Genomic DNA, 19,906 nt, shown 5'->3' on the forward strand with positions numbered 1-19,906 from the left:
TTTGTAATTCTTTTTTCCTACTTTCTGTCTTGTTACAAAAGAGAGTTGCCATGTTCTTATTTTTTAATCTATTTCCGTTCTTAGTAAAAGTTGCTCGTTTTTATTCCCGCTACAGTAAATTGTGCCATCTCAATACATAATATGTTTCTCCACATTTAACATCAAATTATATCCACATTAAATATTAAATTATATTTTCTGTTTTTATTTATGTTTTGTTCATACGAAAATTTTAAGAGTCCCACTGATTCTGTTGGAACAATTTAGTGTTGGCTTTGCCTCAACCGGTCGCATGCTCACAGTGTGCTGGAATTGAGGTAAAAGTTGCTGTAATTTTCGAAAAATTTTCTTAATTTAAATGAATAGGTTTCTTCACCAGTCGCATTTAGTCCAAAGCGTAAAAGGACTCCTCAGAAGTGTTCAACTAATGTTGACTTTTGTGGCGTGCAAGACGCTTCAGATTGTACTTATGGAACTTAGAACGCTGTACTATTGAACTAAAGCTGTGACTGAAGGAGTCCCGCCAAAAACGGTTGCTACAACGGAGGTTACTGAAAGGCAAAGCAATATCATCAATAGTTCAGAAAATAGATCTTTTTGTTTATATTTTGGTCTTTGGTGATTTCAATTTGCCATCTATTTAGTGGCTCTCATTGCCAGATTCAGAATCGATGACTACTTTAACCCCCTCTGGGAATTCTAACCATTTTTCACTTAATGTTGTGAATCGCTTTTGCGATTTAGACTTTCACCAAATAAACAGCGTAGAAAATAGTTATGGAAAAATTCTTGATTTAGCATTTGTTAATATCACATGGTATTTTGAAATTTTAAGAATACGTGCTATCTCAACACCCGAAGATTATTATCATCTAACAGTATGTATATTAATGTCGCTGAAAAGTATAATAACTCCGAAAAGCACAACGCATCTAGCAAAAAAGTTTTTGATTGTAAAAAAAATAATTTTCATAGACTAAATTCACTAATTTCTTCTATAGATTGGATTTCTTTATGTTGTTGTAAAAACGTTAATGAACTTGAATCCGTAGTTAAAAAAATGTTATAACATTTTAAACAAATTTTTCGACGAATATTTTCCTAAAACCGAAGAAATAAGTTCAAAAAAACTTCCTTGGATTTTGTCGAAAGTATAAAAAAATGGGTTCGACATTGACTATGTTAATTGTTCAATTGCTATGTCAAGGTATTCTATAGAAACTCGTAGATCATACCAAGATTATCTAAATACAGTCAAAAATTATTTTAAATGAAATTCAAAGTCCTTTTACGATTTTGTAAATTTAAAAAGAAAAACATCGTCTAAACCTTGTGTATTAAATGTTTAAAATAATAAATATACTGAAATCGCTGAAAGTTTTGCTAAGTTTTTCGCTTCTATCTATTCTTATGCCAACCAATTACCAGAAATTCCTGAAGTAACTTTACCATATTTTAATTTCCCGAAGATTACTATCATCCAACAGTATGTATATTAATGCTGCTGAGCGGTATAATAACTCCGAAAAGCTCAACTCATTCAGCAAAAAAATGAATGAACTTGTAACAAGTAAAAAAACATTAAGTTCGGCCGGGCCAAACTTTTAATAGCCTCCACCTTAGGGTAAAAGAAACATTAGAAGAAATGTGGCAAAAACCATTAAAATGCCGAATATCGGGAGGTACCGTTATATGGGGGCTACACCAGAACGTGGACCTACACATGCAATGTTTCGCCAAAGGAGCTCGAACCCATTATGACCTATACATACCAATTTTTAGACAAATCAGTGAAAAAATGTGGCAAAAAAACTAAAATACCGAATATCGGGAGGTACCTTTATATGGGGGCTATACCACAACGTGGACCTATACATGCAATGTTTTGCTACACGCTCAGGGACCCGTTATGACCTACAAATACCAATTTCCAGACCAATTCGTGAAAAAATGTGGCATAAATCATCAAAATACCGAATATCGGGAGGTACCGTTGTATGGGGACTATACCAGAACGTGGACCGATATATCTCATTTTCAATACCAACCATCCTAGACACAATGCAAATAGCTCAGCTAAATTTTGGCGCTCTACGTCAAATAATGTGGGCTGTATCGTAATTTCAACAGACAGACAGACAGACGGACATCGTTAAATCGACTTAGAATTTTATGCTGATTACGAATAGATATACTTTATGGGTTCTAAGACGAATATTTAAGGATGTTACAAACGGAATGACAAAGTTAATATCCCTCCTTTCCAAGGTGGAGGGTATAAAAAAATTATAACATTTTAAACAAATTTTTTCAAAGAATTTAATCCTAATACTGAAGAAATAAGTTCAACAAAGCTTCCTTGGATTACGCCTTATGTGTTAACTATTTAAAACTCTAAGAATAAAATTTTGTAGAAAATACATTGACTATGTTATTTATTCAATTGCTAGATCAAGCTATACTATAGAAGCTCGTATATCATACAACAATTATTTAAATACAGTCAAAAATTATTTTAAATGTAATCCAAAGACCTTTTACGATTTTGTAAATTTAAAAAGAAAAACATCGTCTAAAACTTGTGTATTAAATGTTTATAATAATAAATATGTTTCCGATTTCTTATCCATACAAATTACCAGAAATTCCTGAAGTAACTGTATAGATTGGACTTCTTTATGTTGTTGTAATAACGTTAATGAACTTGAAGCCGTAGTAAATAAATGTACAACATTTTAAACAAATTTTTCGAAGAATTTATTCCTAAAGCCGAAGAAATAAGTTCAAAAAAGCTTCCTTGGATTACGCATAATTTGTATACTTTTAAAAACTCTAAGAACAAAATTTTGTCGAAAGTATAAGAAATCTGGGTCCGATATTAACTTTGTTATTTATTCAATTGCTAGATCTATGTATAACATAGAAGCTCGTATATCATACAACAATTATCTAAATACAGTCAAAAATAAATTTTAATGTAATCTAAAGTCCTTTTACGATTTTGCAAATTTAAAAAGAAAAACATCTTCTAAACCTTGTGTATTAAAAGTTTATAATAATAAATATGTTTCCGATACTGAGTGTTGCTGAATATTTTTCTAAGTTTTTCGCGTCTGTCTATTCTTATGACAACTTTCCGCACAGTTTTTTTCTATCCGTACAAATTACCAGTTCCCGAAGATTATTATCATCCAACAGTATGCATATTAATGTTGCTGAATAGTATAATAACTCCGAAAAGCTCAACGCATCCAGCAAAAAAGTTTATGATTATAAAATAAATAATTTTCATAGACTAAATTTACTAATTTCTTCTTTATGATGTTGTAATAACGTTAATGAACTTGAATACGTAGTAAATAAATTTATAACATTTTAAACAAATTTTCGAAGAATTTATTCCTAAAACCGAAGAAATAACTTCAAAAACATTGACTATGTTATTTATTCAATTGCCAGATCAATGTATACTAAAGAAGCTTATCTAAATAAAGTCAAAAATAATTTTAAATGTAATCCAAAGTCCTTTTACGATTTTGTAAATTTAAAAAGAAAAACATCTTCTAAACCTTGTGAGTTAAAAGCTTATAATAATAAATATGTTTTCGATACTGAAATCGTTGAATGTTTTTCTAAGTTTTTCGCGTCTGTTTTTTCTTATGACAACTTTCCTCAAAAATTTTCCTATCCATACAATAACCAGAAAATAGATCTTTTTGTTTATATTTTGGTCTTTGGTGATTTCAATTTGCCATCTATTTCGTGGCTCTCATTGCCAGATTCAGAATCGATGACTACTTTAACCCCCTCTGGGAATTCTAACCATTTTTCATTTAATGTTGTGAATCGCTTTTGCGATTTAGACTTTCACCAAATAAACAGCGTAGAAAATAGTTATGGAAAAATTCTTAATTTAGCATTTTAAGAATCCGTGCTATCTCAACACCCGAAGATTATTATCATCCAACAGTATGTATATTAATGTCGCTGAAAAGTATAATAACTCCGAAAAGCACAACGCATCCAGCAAAAAAGTTTTTGATTATAAAAAAAATAATTTTCATAGACTAAATTCACTAATTTCTTCTATAGATTGGATTTCTTTATGTTGTTGTAAACCCGTTAATGAACTTGAATCCGTAGTAAAAAATGTTATAACATTTTAAACAAATTTTTCGACGAATATTTTCCTAAAACCGAAGAAATAAGTTCAAAAAAACTTCCTTGGATTTTGTCGAAAGTATAAAAAAATGGGTTCGACATTGACTATGTTAATTGTTCAATTGCTAGATCAAGGTATACTATAGAAACTCGTAGATCATACAAAGATTATCTAAATACAGTCAAAAATAATTTTAAATGTAATCCAAAGTCCTTTTACGATTCTGTAAATTTAAAAAGAAAAACATCGTCTAAACCTTGTGTATTAAATATTTAAAATAATGAATATACTGAAATCGCTGAAAGTTTTGCTAAGTTTTTCGCGTCTATCTATTCTTATGCCAACAAATTACCAGAAATTCCTGAAGTAACTTTACCATATTTTAATTTCCCGAAGATTACTATCTTCCAACAGTATGTATATTAATGCTGCTGAGCGGTATAATAACTCCGAAAAGCTCAACGCATCCAGCAAAAAAATAAATAAATAAATTTCTTAGACTAAATCCACTAATTTCTTATATAGATTGGACTTCTTTATGTTGATGTAATATCGTTAATGAACTTAAATGAATGAACTTGTAAAAAAAAAATTATAACATTTTAAACAAATTTTTCGAAGAATTTATTCCTAAAACTGAAGAAATAAGTTCAACAAAGCTTCCTTGGATTACGACTTATGTGTTAACTATTAAAAACTCTAAGAATAAAATTTTGTCGAAAATACATTGACCATGTTATTTATTCAATTGCTAGATCAAGATATACTATAGAAGCTCGTATATCATACAACAATTATCTAAATACAGTCAAAAATAATGTTAAATGTAATCCAAAGTCCTTCTACGATTTTGTAAATTTAATAAGAAAAACATCGTCTAAAACTTGTGTATTAAATATTTATAATAATAAATATGTTTCCGATTTCCTATCCATACAAATGACCAGAAATTCCTGAAGACTTTACCATATTTTCAGTTCCCGAAGATTATTATCATCCAATGCTGCCGAATAGTATAATAACTCCGAAAAGCTCAACGAATCCAGCAAAAAATTTTTTGATTATAAAATAAATAATTTTCATAGACTAAATTCACTAATTTCTTCTATAGATTGGACTTCTTTATGTTGTTGTAATAACGTTAATGAATTGAATCCGTAGTAAAAAAATTGTATAACATTTTTAACAAATTTTTCAAAGAATTTATTCTTAAAACCAAAGAAATAAGTTCAAAAAAGCTTCCTTGGATTACGCATAATTTGTAAACTTTTAAAAACTCTAAGAACAAAATTTTGTCGAAAGTATAAGAAATCTGGGTCCGATATTAACTATTTTATTTATTCAATTGCTAGATCTATGTATAACATAGAAGCTCGTATAGCATACAACAATTATCTAAATACAGTCAAAAATAAATTTTAATGTAAAAAGAAAAACATCTTCTAAACCTTGTGTATTAAAAGTTTATAATAATAAATATGTTTCCGATACTGAGTGTTGCTGAATATTTTTCTAAGGTTTTTGCGTCTGTCTATTCTTATGACAACTTTCCGCACAGTTTTTGCTATCCGTACAAATTACCAGAATTTCCTGAAGTAACTTTACCATATTTTCAGTTCCCGAAGATTATTATCATCCAACAGTATGCATATTAATGTTGCTGAATAGTATAATAACTCCGAAAAGCTCAACGCATCCAGCAAAAAAGTTTTTGATTATAAAATAAATAATTTTCATAGACTAAATTCACTAATTTCTTCTATAGATTGGACTTCTTTATGTTGTTGTAATAACGTTAATGAATTGAATCCGTAGTAAAAAAATTGTATAACATTTTTAACAAATTTTTCAAAGAATTTATTCTTAAAACCAAAGAAATAAGTTCAAAAAAGCTTCCTTGGATTACGCATAATTTGTAAACTTTTAAAAACTCTAAGAACAAAATTTTGTCGAAAGTATAAGAAATCTGGGTCCGATATTAACTATTTTATTTATTCAATTGCTAGATCTATGTATAACATAGAAGCTCGTATAGCATACAACAATTATCTAAATACAGTCAAAAATAAATTTTAATGTAAAAAGAAAAACATCTTCTAAACCTTGTGTATTAAAAGTTTATAATAATAAATATGTTTCCGATACTGAGTGTTGCTGAATATTTTTCTAAGGTTTTTGCGTCTGTCTATTCTTATGACAACTTTCCGCACAGTTTTTGCTATCCGTACAAATTACCAGAATTTCCTGAAGTAACTTTACCATATTTTCAGTTCCCGAAGATTATTATCATCCAACAGTATGCATATTAATGTTGCTGAATAGTATAATAACTCCGAAAAGCTCAACGCATCCAGCAAAAAAGTTTTTGATTATAAAATAAATAATTTTCATAGACTAAATTCACTAATTTCTTCTATGGATTGGACTTCTTTATGATGTTGTAATAACGTTAATGAACTTGAATCCGTAGTAAATAAATGTATAACATTTTTAACTAATTTTTCGAAGAATTTATTCCTAAAGCCGAAGAAATAACTTCAAAAAACATTGACTATGTTATTTATTCAATTGCTAGATCAAGGTATACTAAAGAAGCTTATATAAATACAGTCAAAAATAATTTTAAATGTAATCCAAAGTCCTTTTACGATTTTGTAAATTTAAAAAGAAAAACATCTTCTAAACCTTGTGAGTTAAAAGCTTATAATAATAAATATGTTTTCGATACTGAAATCGTTGAATGATTTTCTATGTTTTCGCGTCTGTTTATTCTTGTGACAACTTTCCTCAAAATTTTTCCTATCCATACAATTACCAGAAATTCCTAAAGTAACTATACCATATTTTCAGTTCCAAGAAGTTTCAAAAGGTCTACGTCGTTTCAAAGCGGTAAAAAGTCCGGGTCCAGATGGCATTCCCAGTATAATATTAAAATTCTGTTAAAATACCTTGTCAGTCCCTTTTACACACTTGTACAATTAATTATTAACTTAAATTTAGTCACTTCCCTTCTGATTGAAAAAATCGTGCCATTACATAAATCTGGCAGCTTAGTAGGTGTTTCCCATTATAAAGGAATTGCAAAGTTGAGTGCAATTCCAAAGTTTTTTTTTAATTAATTACTGATGTAATTTCCCATAAAATCAAATCTATCCTAAGTCCATTTCAACATGGTTTCCGCAGTGGACTCTCAACCATTACTTATCTTATTCAACTCAAAGAGTTTGTTCACAACAAACAAACCGATACAATTAATACCAGCGAACGAAAACAAACGAAACGATTAACGTACCGCTCACACGAAGTCACAAACTTTTAAAATTTTTTCAATCGTTTTGTACTTCATACAAAACAAAACCACAAACCTTTCAATGCCAGAAATACACAAACATTACGTTTGCTTTAATGTACTATGGCCGTGAGTTGCCAATCTGTTCTGTTTGCGAACAAATCGCCAGGAAACGTTTCCAAACGTTTGCTGAGTGAAATTATGACTGGTGTATTTAGAGTTGCCATTCTAAATAATATTTTTTTATATTTTTCCGTTGTATGGTAGACATAATTATAAGTTTATTTTTGCACAACGCTGGCAACACTGAGTGTATTCAACAGGCTAGTTATACAATGAACTGTCAAAAATGTAAATTTAAATTAAAAATTTGTATGTTTGTTAAACTTTTTTAACTATAATAAAAACGACACCAATCACATTGTACAAAACATTGTTTAAAAATCTACTTATTTTTAAAGTATAACTATAGCATTTTTGAATTTTCAATGTTCACATTAAATTGTTCACATTTGTTTACACCAATGAATCTACCTATATTTATCTACGATGACAATTAGCAGTTGAATATTTGTAAGACACTAGAAATCTTTGATTTCGACAATCAAAATAAACAAATTATGCGCAGAAACGGAGACTGCCATAAAATATTATGCGGACATGAAGGTAATTTAGGAAGACACTTAAAAACTGCACTCCCTAATATTTATCAAAACTACATACAAATGGAAAATGAACAGTCAGTTAATAAAAATGTATAAAAATTTCATGCATAACTGATAATAGTGTGGAAAATGCTATAGTGGAGTTGTTTACTAAAAATGGCAGACTTCGTATGACAGAAGACCGGCCATTTAAGATTTTATATATTTTCCAGGAAATTATTGTACAACTACATATTTTTCTAAATCAGAATTTTCTAATTCAACCTCTTGTGCCGAACCAAGTAGTACTGAAGATGCACTTGAAGCTTACTTTAAAACTTGTGGTAGACCTTCCTGCAGTGAGCCACTCATAAAAATATTGAACGTGACCTCCTAATTTATGAAAGACAGCCCAGATTAGCAATAAATGGAAATATTATAGACTACTGGACAACAGAAAACAATACCCTAACAACAATTGCATTCATTCCATGTGCACAAGTAAGCGTGTAGAGATTGTTTTCGTCTAACACCAACAAACTTGGAGCATATTTTATTAACAAGAGTAAATGGAGGGTTTGAATATGAAGGCAAATTATTTTTTTAACCATTTTGATAATATTATTTTATTAAAACTTTTTCAAATATGAATAAAAATAATACTATTTATAATACTTTCTATAATATTTGTAATGAGTTAATATACAAGCAAACGTTTGCAAACATTTGCAATGTGTATTGTACTGTTCTGTTTTCAACGTTGCGTCATCCAGCAGAGTACATTTCAGTTTTGTTTTTGTTTCTACTCACATACACAAACAGTACAAAACAAAAAACAAGTGCCGTTAGCTGAGTATCGGTTTGGTTTCGTTTCGTACTTCGGGAAAATACAGAACAAAACGATTGCAAACGTTTGCAATAGTTTATTTTCGTACGCTGGTTAATACCGACTTCAGAAAAGCTTTTAATAAAGTTATAAATTACTTTTATTCAAACTTGAACGTTTAGAATTTAATAGAAACTTGGTTTTATAGATTTCATGCTATTTGCGCGATGGGTCACAGATAGTTTTGTTTGACGGTTCTTATTCTAAATCTATCGATGTTCCATCTGGTGTTCCACAAGGAAGTCATTCTGGACCAGTTCTATTTTTATTGTTTGTTAATGATGTTTAATGTACGCTGGTGATGTAAAATTATTCATGACTCATAAATCTCAAATGAATGTTGACTTACTGCAAAGAGAAATAAATAACCTTTTCGAATGGTGTCATCTCAATGGCATGGAGTTGAATTTTAAAAAATGTAAGCATATGTGTTTTTAGACCTAACCCTATATCAAATCATTGTTCACTGATTTAAATTTTAATAAACATATTATTTCTATGGTGAATAAAGCATCCGGTGTCTTCGATTTTATTAAACGCTTGGATAAAGAACATTCTGATCCATAAACAACTATATTCGTGTCTTGTTAAACCAATATTAGAATATGGTTCCTCTGTGTGGGACCCTCAATATACTCTCTATTACGATAAAATCGAGTCCATACAGAAGCAATTCTTGCTTTTTGTTTTAAGATGTTTAAATTTGGGGCAGTAATTTTGTTTTAGTCTCTTACACTAACAACTTACTTACATACAGAAAAAGTAGTGAAATACATTCGGTTTATAATATTACGTTTTATGTAATTGCGGAGTACATGAGAAAGGCCAACTGCACAAACTAAAACGTATTGTAAAATAAATTCGTATGTGTTATATGTGGAGATGTCCACAATTCAAATGGATGTTTCTATCCTAAAAGTGTTAAAAAATATAAAAAAGTAGCAAATGCGCTACAAACTGCAAAAAATTATTTTCATCATTACCAATCATTACATATAAGACTTATAATAACCTTTAATGCTCATTACAGTTACTTGGTGTGTATTGATTTTAACTACAAACAGAAGGTTGAAAATTCCATAGCAGCATCTATCAAATTAAAAATGAAACAACTCTTTTATCTAATTTTTTCTCGAATTATTATTATTTATTTCGGGAATAATGTCCTTGTTAACTTTGGGTTAATAGATCGATTTGTAATTAGTTACAACTGCCAAAAATTGGTTAAACCCAATTTTTTTAGTAAACAATAATGTTGTTTATAGGAATGAATTCTTTGATTATATTTCATGAAGTATACAATATTTACAGCTGGTATGATACAAAGTGGTAAGTAATAATACAGGGTATTGCAAACTTAGTTATATTGTACAAGTAATAATATAGGTTATTTTAATCTTAGTAATATGTTAACAACAAAGAAACCGCCAAATTATCGGGTACAAGAAAATTAGCTATTTCTATAAGTACCAAACATAATATACCCTCAATTATATGTGTGTTTTAGGGTGTAACAAATGTGTTCCTATTTTGCCAAACACATGAAAATTATTTCTTTTTATTTCATGAATTTTCCTTTAACCTTTATTCGAGTTGATGCATGATCGTAACATAAAACTTCGTTATCCAAGTTTCGCATGAATTCTCACAAAAAATATCTATTTGTCTGTTCCAGAAGTATAAGAACGTACAAGTTCTTATACTTGTCGAATTATATTGAAATCGGTTCAGATTTGGATATAGTTCCCATATACATATTCGGCCGACTTCATGTATTTGATGCACCAAACACGCTATGTATCTCTAATTCCAATGAAATTTGGAATGTGTAGCGGAATTTAAAGCGACCATATATTTTCCAAATTATATTGAAATCTGTTCAGATTTGGATTAAGCTCCCATACATATTTTCGACCGATTTCGTTTATTTGATGCACCAAACACGATATGTATGTTCTATTTTAATGAAATTTGGAATGAGTGACGGGATTTGATTAGAAAATAAATTTGCCAAATTATATTGAAATCTGTTCAGATTTGGATATAGCTCCCATATACATTTTTGAACCATTTCGTTTATTTGATGCACCAAACACGATATGTATTTTCTATTTTAATGAAGTTTGGAATGAGTGACGGGATTTGATTAGAAAATAAATTTTCCAAATTATATTGAAATCGGTCCGGTATTGGATACAGCTCTCATATCTATCTTTTATATATATTAAAATCAATAGTTGTTCGTTGGTAATGAATTCAGCTGAGAACGACTGGACCGATTTGTATAATTTTTTGTATTTCATCATACCCCGAGTTGTTTTTAAAGAAAAAAATGGCCACGCCTACTTTTACGCCCATTATTTCGATTTATCCAAATTCCTTATATATGCCAAAATAATGAAGATATCGGTTTGAAAGTTATTACACGAGATACTGTTAACTTTTCATCCACCCCTAAGTATTTATTGCGGGCTGAGGAACTAAAAGAAAGTTGTGTTAGTTACTACGCTTATAACTCACGAACCGCTGGTCTGGTTTTAACGATTCAGATTAATTCGGAATTGTCTCCATGCAGAAAAGGATAAAATCCATGAAATTTGAAATGTTTCATTTATATACATTATATACAGTCGTTATGTTTTGTATTACATGATTTTTTCCATTTTGACTTATTATTTTCGTATGTACTTGTGTTGTTTTTTTTTCATTTTAAATTCTAATATAATGTGTAGTATTTTTAGGATAGTACAATGTGACAAAACTGTTTTTATAGATTTATTGAGTAAGTTCATATAATTTCGATGCATGCAAAATATGGGCTTCATGGGGCTTCCAACGCACAATTTAAATGACAAAAAATCATTCTGCCCCTAATTATGAGGTGGACAAAACTATTTGGAAATTACTATGAAGCATGGTACAATGAAGAGAAGGTAGGTCAACTTTGAAAAAATTGCAAGTATAGAGGTCTACCTGTTTGGCTTGTAATGTCAGAATTAGTATCAAAACAATAAAAAATCAAACAACTTGTTGCATTTATTTTGAATAAATAATTTCAAACCGCGAAAAATGAATGAAAGGTCAAAATTTCTTTTCAAAATTATATTCTATATATCTCTTATGGTTTATTTCGCAACAAAAACTGTAGATTTTGTCGAGGTATACGTTGCAATAAGCATTTTGAAAACACCCAAATTTGAATATTTCCTGAACAATTTATTATTATTGAAAAAATACACACACATAAACAAATGAAGTTGACATATTAAGCCAGAAAAATGAAAAAATTGAAATCATATGGTTGTTCTGCCCTACCTTGAATTCATTGTACCATGCTATGAAGTCCTTACTCTTATATACATGGTACAATGAAGAGAAGGTAGGCCAACTTTGATAAAATTGCAAGTATAGAGGTCTACCTGTTTGGCTTGTAATGTCAGAATTAGTATCAAAACAATAAAAAATCAAACAACTTGTTGCATTTATTTTGAATAAATAATTGAAAACCGCGAAAACTGAATAAAAGGTCAACACTTCTTTTCAAAACCAGGTTCTATATATCTCTAAAGGATTATTTCGCCACAAAAACTCTAGATTTTGTCGATGCATACGATGAAATAAACATTTTGAAAACATCCGAATTTGAATGTTTTCTGAACAATTTTTTGTTATTGAAAAGAAAACACATACATAAACAAATAAAGATGACATATTAAGGCAAGAAAATAAAAAAATTGAAATCATATGTTATCATAGCCCTACCTTGATATCATTGTACCATGCTTATATATATATATATATATATATATATATATATATATATATATATATATATATATATATATATATATGTGTGTGTGTGTGTAAGATAATTATAAGATAAAATTTCTTTCAAAGATATTCCCGCCTTTGTGTCTCAAATTGATGTCTTGATTCTGTTAAAAATATGCCTGTTATTGCGACCGTACTTCCAAAATTATCGTTGGATATAAAATTTTTTTCAAAGTCGTTGGACAGTCATGAAAAACAGGAATCAATATCTTTCAAAGCCCTGTTACTTTGATTTACGCAATTTGTCACTATTGTTCTGGAGGACAAAATTCCAACACTAAAAAACCGAAAAAAACCAACACTGAACCGAATTATAGCATTTCGTCTCGACATAATAACATTGCAGTGATTTTATAATTTTGTGGAATTTTATGTTCTAAATATCACATAATTAGAAAACATCGTGTTCGTAAAAAAGATTATGGCGTCCTCATTGCACCTTTTTTGATCGGATTTAGTAGGAAATAGAAGACCAGCTACAGAAATCTAATTCTTCATCTAGTTTGTTAAATAATAAAATATGTATTTTAATTGTTTAAAAATAAAATCTTTCTAGATTTAATAACTTCTAAACTTATACCAAAATCCACATCACACTGAATTAAAGTCAACACAGATAAGGAAATCTGAAAGTATATTACCTTTTAATATTTTTAGTAACAACATGGAGTTCGATATAATACGTCTGTTTAAAGTATGGACAATCTAATTAAGTTAAGCCTCCTAGTATAAGAAGGCAAAACAAAATCACTATCCTAATGTAAACCTCGTAAGGCAAATAGCAGAAATTGTTTTTGCACGAATTCTATTTTATCCGAGTATATTAATTATTGAGGATCCCATACAACAGAAACGTATTCTAATATATATCTAACAAAAGGAACTAATCTGAATAAATGTGGTTTTTCTTCATCGCAGCTTTTCGTTTTTTAATAAATCGGACACATTATACACTTCTTTCGGAAATTGGAGTTTGTTGCATGACTTGTTGTTAAAATTACATTTTCATTTCATATCATTTCATTTAACATATAAATAACTGAAATGAAAATACCGCTTTATACACAATATTGCATAATTGTTATTTTGCTGCTAAATTGTTGCTGTTCTGTTTGGTTGCTGCATTTTATTGTTGCTCTTGTTTGCCTTGTTTTTGGATGCTGCTTCTGATTTTTCCCCAAGCAACCAAAGATGCCTAGTGCGGAGAAATGTGGTATTTGCAGCAATGCTATAACCAAATCCCAAGGAAGCATTCTGTGTAAAAAATGTAATAAATGGATACATGCTGCCTGTGCTAATATCAATGAAAAAGATTTAGCTGCTTTAAAATCTGTTAAATCCAGCGTTTTTACTTGTTCCTCATGTTAGAACTGTCTACACACCAATCCCAATAGAAATAGCATATCGGGCGAGTTTCGAAGTCTTGACGCAAATTTAGATGGCATAAAAATGAGTAACCAGACTAAACAAAACTCCAATAAAGCAGCTCTGTATGAAACTAAAAATGAGATGAGATCTTATTGAACTGAACTTAAATCCGATATAAACAGCTGCAATGAAAAAGTGAGCAACCTAAAATCTGCTACAGATTCAAAAATATCAGATCTCCAGACTGAAGTGAATGTGTTACATCGCCGGCTGAATAGGGCTGACTTTTTAATCAGCGGCGTACCTGCTGGGTTAACAGACTTGGTTGCCCCGGTAATGACGTTAACCTCATTTTTTAATGTGTCGCTTTCTACACATGATATCAACTATTGGCTACATAAGCAACAAAAAACAGATTCTAGTTAAGCTGAATAATAATAATGAAGGAGTATTTCAGAACCAGGACACTTAAAGTGTCGGACATAATTAAAGGTGAAAGTGGTGACCTGTCAAATAGAGATTACCTCAACGACAATTGCACTCCTGCTGCGGCATATCTAAATCCTCTGTATAAGGCTTCGCCGACAAGAAGTTATAACCAATATATAACAGAAACGTGGCTCATGAATGAGATTTGCAATAAAGCCGTTTCCTTACCTGGATATAGACTTTGCCGGAATGATCGCCAGGCTCCAGGTAGAGGATGTGGTGTAGGCTTATTTATTGTTAATGGTCTCCCCTACAAAATTGTATTAAAAACCTCTTTTCCTGGATGTGAATTGCTTTTCGTTAAGTTATGTAATATTGAAATCTTGTTTGGCGTAATTTATTTACCAACGGGTAATTTATGTGATTTTCAGTGTCATCATATGGATTTATTTTCGGAGCACCAAAAAATAGTTATTTTTGGTGATTTTAATAATAACCTGTTTGATGATACTAAGTCTAGTAATTTTCGCTCACTTTGCATAAGATATAACTTGTCAATTGTTCACAATTCTAAACCCACACATTTTGATGTAAGAACAAGATTAAATTCTTTAATAGACTTCATGTTGGTGAGTGATGCTTCATTTGTTAACTTTAGTGATCAAGTTCAGTGTCCGCCCGTCTCTGACCATGCCCTACTTTTCGCGTCTCTTTCCTTAAGTTATCATACACCGCTTGAATTCCTGGAGTACCAAGATAACAACATGGATTGGGATGGATTTTTGTTGATCGTGCGTGCTTTTGACATGAATTTATTGCTAAGTGTACCTGATGTAAATATCAAATGCTCTCAAATTAGTTCTCTGATTGGTAGCTTATTTACCTGCGTACCTGTTGTTAGGATAAGAGTACAACTTCGCACAGAAACATGGATTAGGGCTAGCGATGTCACATTTGCTAGATCCGTTAGATATTTGGCTTTTAATGCATTTCAATTAGACCGTTGTCACGAGAATTGGGTTGTTTACTGTAGATATAGAAACAGGACAAGGACCGTTATTAGAAGAGCAAAGAGGAAATATTTTGCAGCAATGTTTGGCAGGTTAGATACATCTGGCGTTTGGAAATTGTTGCGGAACGCAGGTTATGTTAATCAAAATCATTCTGTTTTTTATATTAATGTAGATGACATAAAGTGTTCCTTTATTAACAGTGACCATAGATCTGCAGGGCAAGTGGAGTTTATGCAGGATGTAGATTCTAACACGTTATTTTCGTTTCGGTGCATTGAGGAGGCTGAAGTTTTTGAAGCATTGCTCAAAATTCACTCTAAATCAGTAGGGGTAGATATGATACCCATACGATTTATTAAGTTAATTTACCCGTACATCATGGATATACTTTTGCACTTCGTGAACTATATATTAGTAACCTCAACTTTTCCATTTGCATGGAAAAAAGCTCGTGTTGTCCCCATCCCCAAATCGAATAATGTTAGTTGCCCAGATGACCTTCGCCCAATTTCTATGCTACCATCTGTATCAAAGATAGTAGAGATTATAATGAAAAATCAAATTGTGGAATATACTTCGAGTCTAATATCTGAAACTCAATATGAGAGGGCATAGCACTACACACTTGCTTATAAAGGCAACGGATAATATACGCCAGAATATCAACGAGGGCAGATTAAGTGTACTTGTTTTTCTGGAATTATCTATATTTCGGTTTGTATATAATGTCCGTGGAAGAGAACATATATCTGAATTTGTGAAACGGTTTATCGGATGTTTATTTAATGACTTAATTACCTGTCGTAATCTCGTATCCTTTTATAATATAATAAGAAGTGGTAGGCCAGTTTCTTTCTGGTACGGGTCGCACGATGTTGGAACACAATACCCCAGGAATTAAGAGTTTTTTCACATTCTAACAATGTTTTTCGATTAAAACTGCTTCAACATCTTGCATCCTTATTTGTTATATATAACCGCTTTATAACTTGATTTGTTGCTATCTAATCTAGAAGTTATTGTAAACATGGATATTAATCACCTTGCATTTAAATTTTTATAGCTGGGGAGCCAATAATAATAAGTGCTTTATATAGTAGTATTACGTATGTACTCATGTATATATCATAAAATTGTCAATTTATTTACTTTTATTTTTTAATTGTTTTAACTCAGGTTTAAGGAAGCTATGTAATAGTTATGTACGGTTTATAAGGCCTTTTTATTACAAATGGGTTAATAAATAAATAAAAGTTGATGCCAAATATACCACTAATTTAATTGATCTAAATGAAATTGAAACGGACAAATTGAAATTGTAACTTGAACCGTAACTTGTTCTTATATTCCATCTTCATCAACTGTTGACATATAATTAACATTTGTCAGCAATAAATTTATTCACCGAAACGATGAAGGATTTGATTCTTTAGGTTTTGAATATGCCTTCCATTTTAAATAAATTTAAAATGATTTCTCACAGGCATTGTTATTGCTGAATGTACAGCAGAATTTTTCGAGTACAAACTGCCGAGCAAAGATTGATACCTTATAATAAGATGTCACAGACTGATGAAATTTGTATGAGCTTCCTACAATGCCAAGGTGTATCCAATAGTTTGCGTAATTTAAAATCGCTGAAATATCCAGGCCGGATGACATATCTAATATAAAACCTGAGTATTGTTCTTAAACATTAGTATTTTCTTTAACTATATTGTTCAATTATTTACTTAAATATGGTCACTTTTCTACATTCTGGAAAAAGTCTTATAGCTTAACATAAGTTTGGTAGTCTAGGAAATGCATCACGTTATAGAGAAATTTCAAAATGAAGTGTCATTCCAAGAAAGTTTGAAAAAACTGTGGTAATGTCACGCAAAATTCAATCTATATTGATTTCATATCATAAAGAATAAAATTGTATAAGAATAAAATTTACGAGAACAGTAACAGAAGAATTTGTTCAGCGTAATCAACCTTACACAATTTATACTGATTTTATACAAGCTTTTGATAGGGTTAACAATGAACTCGCAATATAAATTATGTTATGTGTTATTCAACACAATCTAACACAAACAAGATCACAGCTAGTTTTGTTGGAAAGGTGTCTATCAAAATCTAAATTATGTACAGGGTGAGATGAAAAAACTGCAACAAAGTTAAACGCAATAATTTTAATTTTTTTTTAAATTTTATTGAATGAATGAAAACAATTTCGGAATAGCATCAAATTTTCGCCATAATATTCGGCATTTATTCTGATGCCACGGTCGATTAATACGAGCGGAGAGCAACCATCGGCTATTATGGCGGCCCAAACCAAAACCATGACCGGCGCTTGAGCTCTGGTGGCCAACCGAAGGTGCACATTTTCAGCTGACCTCATTTTGTTTGTTTACAATCAATCGGAGAAAACCAAATTCGGCAGTTCACCATTTTCGGCCAAGCGAAGAAACTCTTTCTTTCTGTTGCGGTGTAAATTCTTACACTTTTTGGAATTTCAATGGCTTTACCCCGAGCTCGTTTTTCAATATTTGCCGAATGGAATTTTGCGATGTGTTCAGCTCAAGAGCCATTTTTCGGCCATTACGACGCGAGTTTCGATCAAGTCGCTTGTTTACTTTTCGAACCATTTCTGCTGATGTTGCTGATGTGGCACGAGACACAAAATATTTATTCACATTTAAATGCTGGAGTGCTCTACCGATAGCCACTTATGGTTTTCCAGCCAAATATAAAGAAATCACGCTTGAATTCCTTCACGAATAACTTTTTTTCTGAAAAATTCTCACCAAAATGCTTTTGTACGCTTGTAAAGAATATAATGAGCTGTCACTGGAATAATTTTAACAGCTGTCGGACGAGTGGCATACAAATGACAGCAGTCTGAAGTTGGTTACAATGCTATATGCTACAAAAACAACATGTGGTAAAGAAACCCGTTAAAAATAAAAGTATTAGGATTGAATATTGGGACTACTTCAATTTTAACCAATGAAATGTGGCTTACAACACCAAAATACAAACTATTCGCAGATACCGCCTTATGAGTGATAAAAGAAATAATGACCCTATACTAGTAGTTTTCTGCCATAAAAACAGAATCCTTCACAAACCCTACATACGGAATTTTAAGCGACTACCCTAAAAAAATTGTCTAAAATCATCAAATTGTGAAATACAGAAACAGACAATGTTCGTCCATTGGAGATGGGACCCGTTGCAAACTTTAGTACCAATTTTTCAACAATCCTGTTAGAAAATGTACCATTGTATGGGACTACACAACACGAATTTTCCTTGAAAAAATTGCAACACTAATACATTTTTGCAGTTTCTGCTACCGCAAATGTCAAATGTCATTCCTTTTCGAACGTTCCATACGACACTCTTTCCCACCCCAACCGTCCGTGGGGTCGACCAACTCATTACGATCTATACCATGGTGGAAAACATAGTAGGCATTGAAATATAAGCTACAGAAAATATTTTATCAGCCGGTAGAAAAATCTATTGCTACTTATTTAAAAACATAATTATTCTAGATCTAATTATATCAATATTTGTACCAAAATCTACGATCGGTGAAAATCATTGTTTATATAAAAGTATAAATGGATATCAATTCTAAAAGAAGAAAAAAGCGAGTCCGAAGGCACATTACCATATAATATTCTAAATTCCATTATGGCGTTGAACGTAATACGTTTATTTTATAATGTAGGTAATCTAATTAATTTTAGTCTGCTAATATAGGGCGGTAATGGAAATTCACTGTTCTAATGAAAATCTGTCAGCGAAAAAAGCTGATTTTTTTTTTGTACTGATTAAATTTTACCAGAGTAGATGACAGGGTCCCATACAACTAGAGAATATTCTAGTATAGGCCGAACAAGTGATACAAATAATTACTTTTTATGAATCCTTAAACCCCATTTGCTTTATTAACCATTGATAAAATATGATTATTAAAAGATAAATTGAGGATTCCACAGGTGTCAAAAAGTTCCCGTTAATATTATATACAGTTAATAAAAGAATTTATCGTGAAAAGCACGTATGTTTAATTTTTTTTAAAATTAAAATTGCACCACGAAAACAAATTATTGAGAACGTATTGCAATAAATATGACTGCTTATTGGACTTATGTGTTAAAAATATTTTAACACCAACTGCATACATCAGTAACTGTGAATTGAAGTCGGCAAATCGTTAACATATAAGAGAAAAATTATGACATCCTTCATATAGTTATTTTTATTAAGTTGAGATTCTTT

General features: G+C 30.7%; 1 protein-coding gene across 3 annotated transcripts in view; it reads right to left on the bottom strand.

The window, feature by feature from the left end:
• LOC101899448 (E3 ubiquitin-protein ligase parkin) overlaps positions 1-19,906 on the bottom strand; it is a 48,607-nt gene that overhangs the window by 23,742 nt on the left and 4,959 nt on the right. The gene's annotated exons all lie outside the window — the stretch shown is intronic.

Source organism: Musca domestica, unplaced genomic scaffold, assembly GCF_030504385.1.
Source record: "Musca domestica strain aabys unplaced genomic scaffold, Musca_domestica.polishedcontigs.V.1.1 5, whole genome shotgun sequence".
Lineage (NCBI taxonomy): Eukaryota > Metazoa > Arthropoda > Insecta > Diptera > Muscidae > Musca > Musca domestica.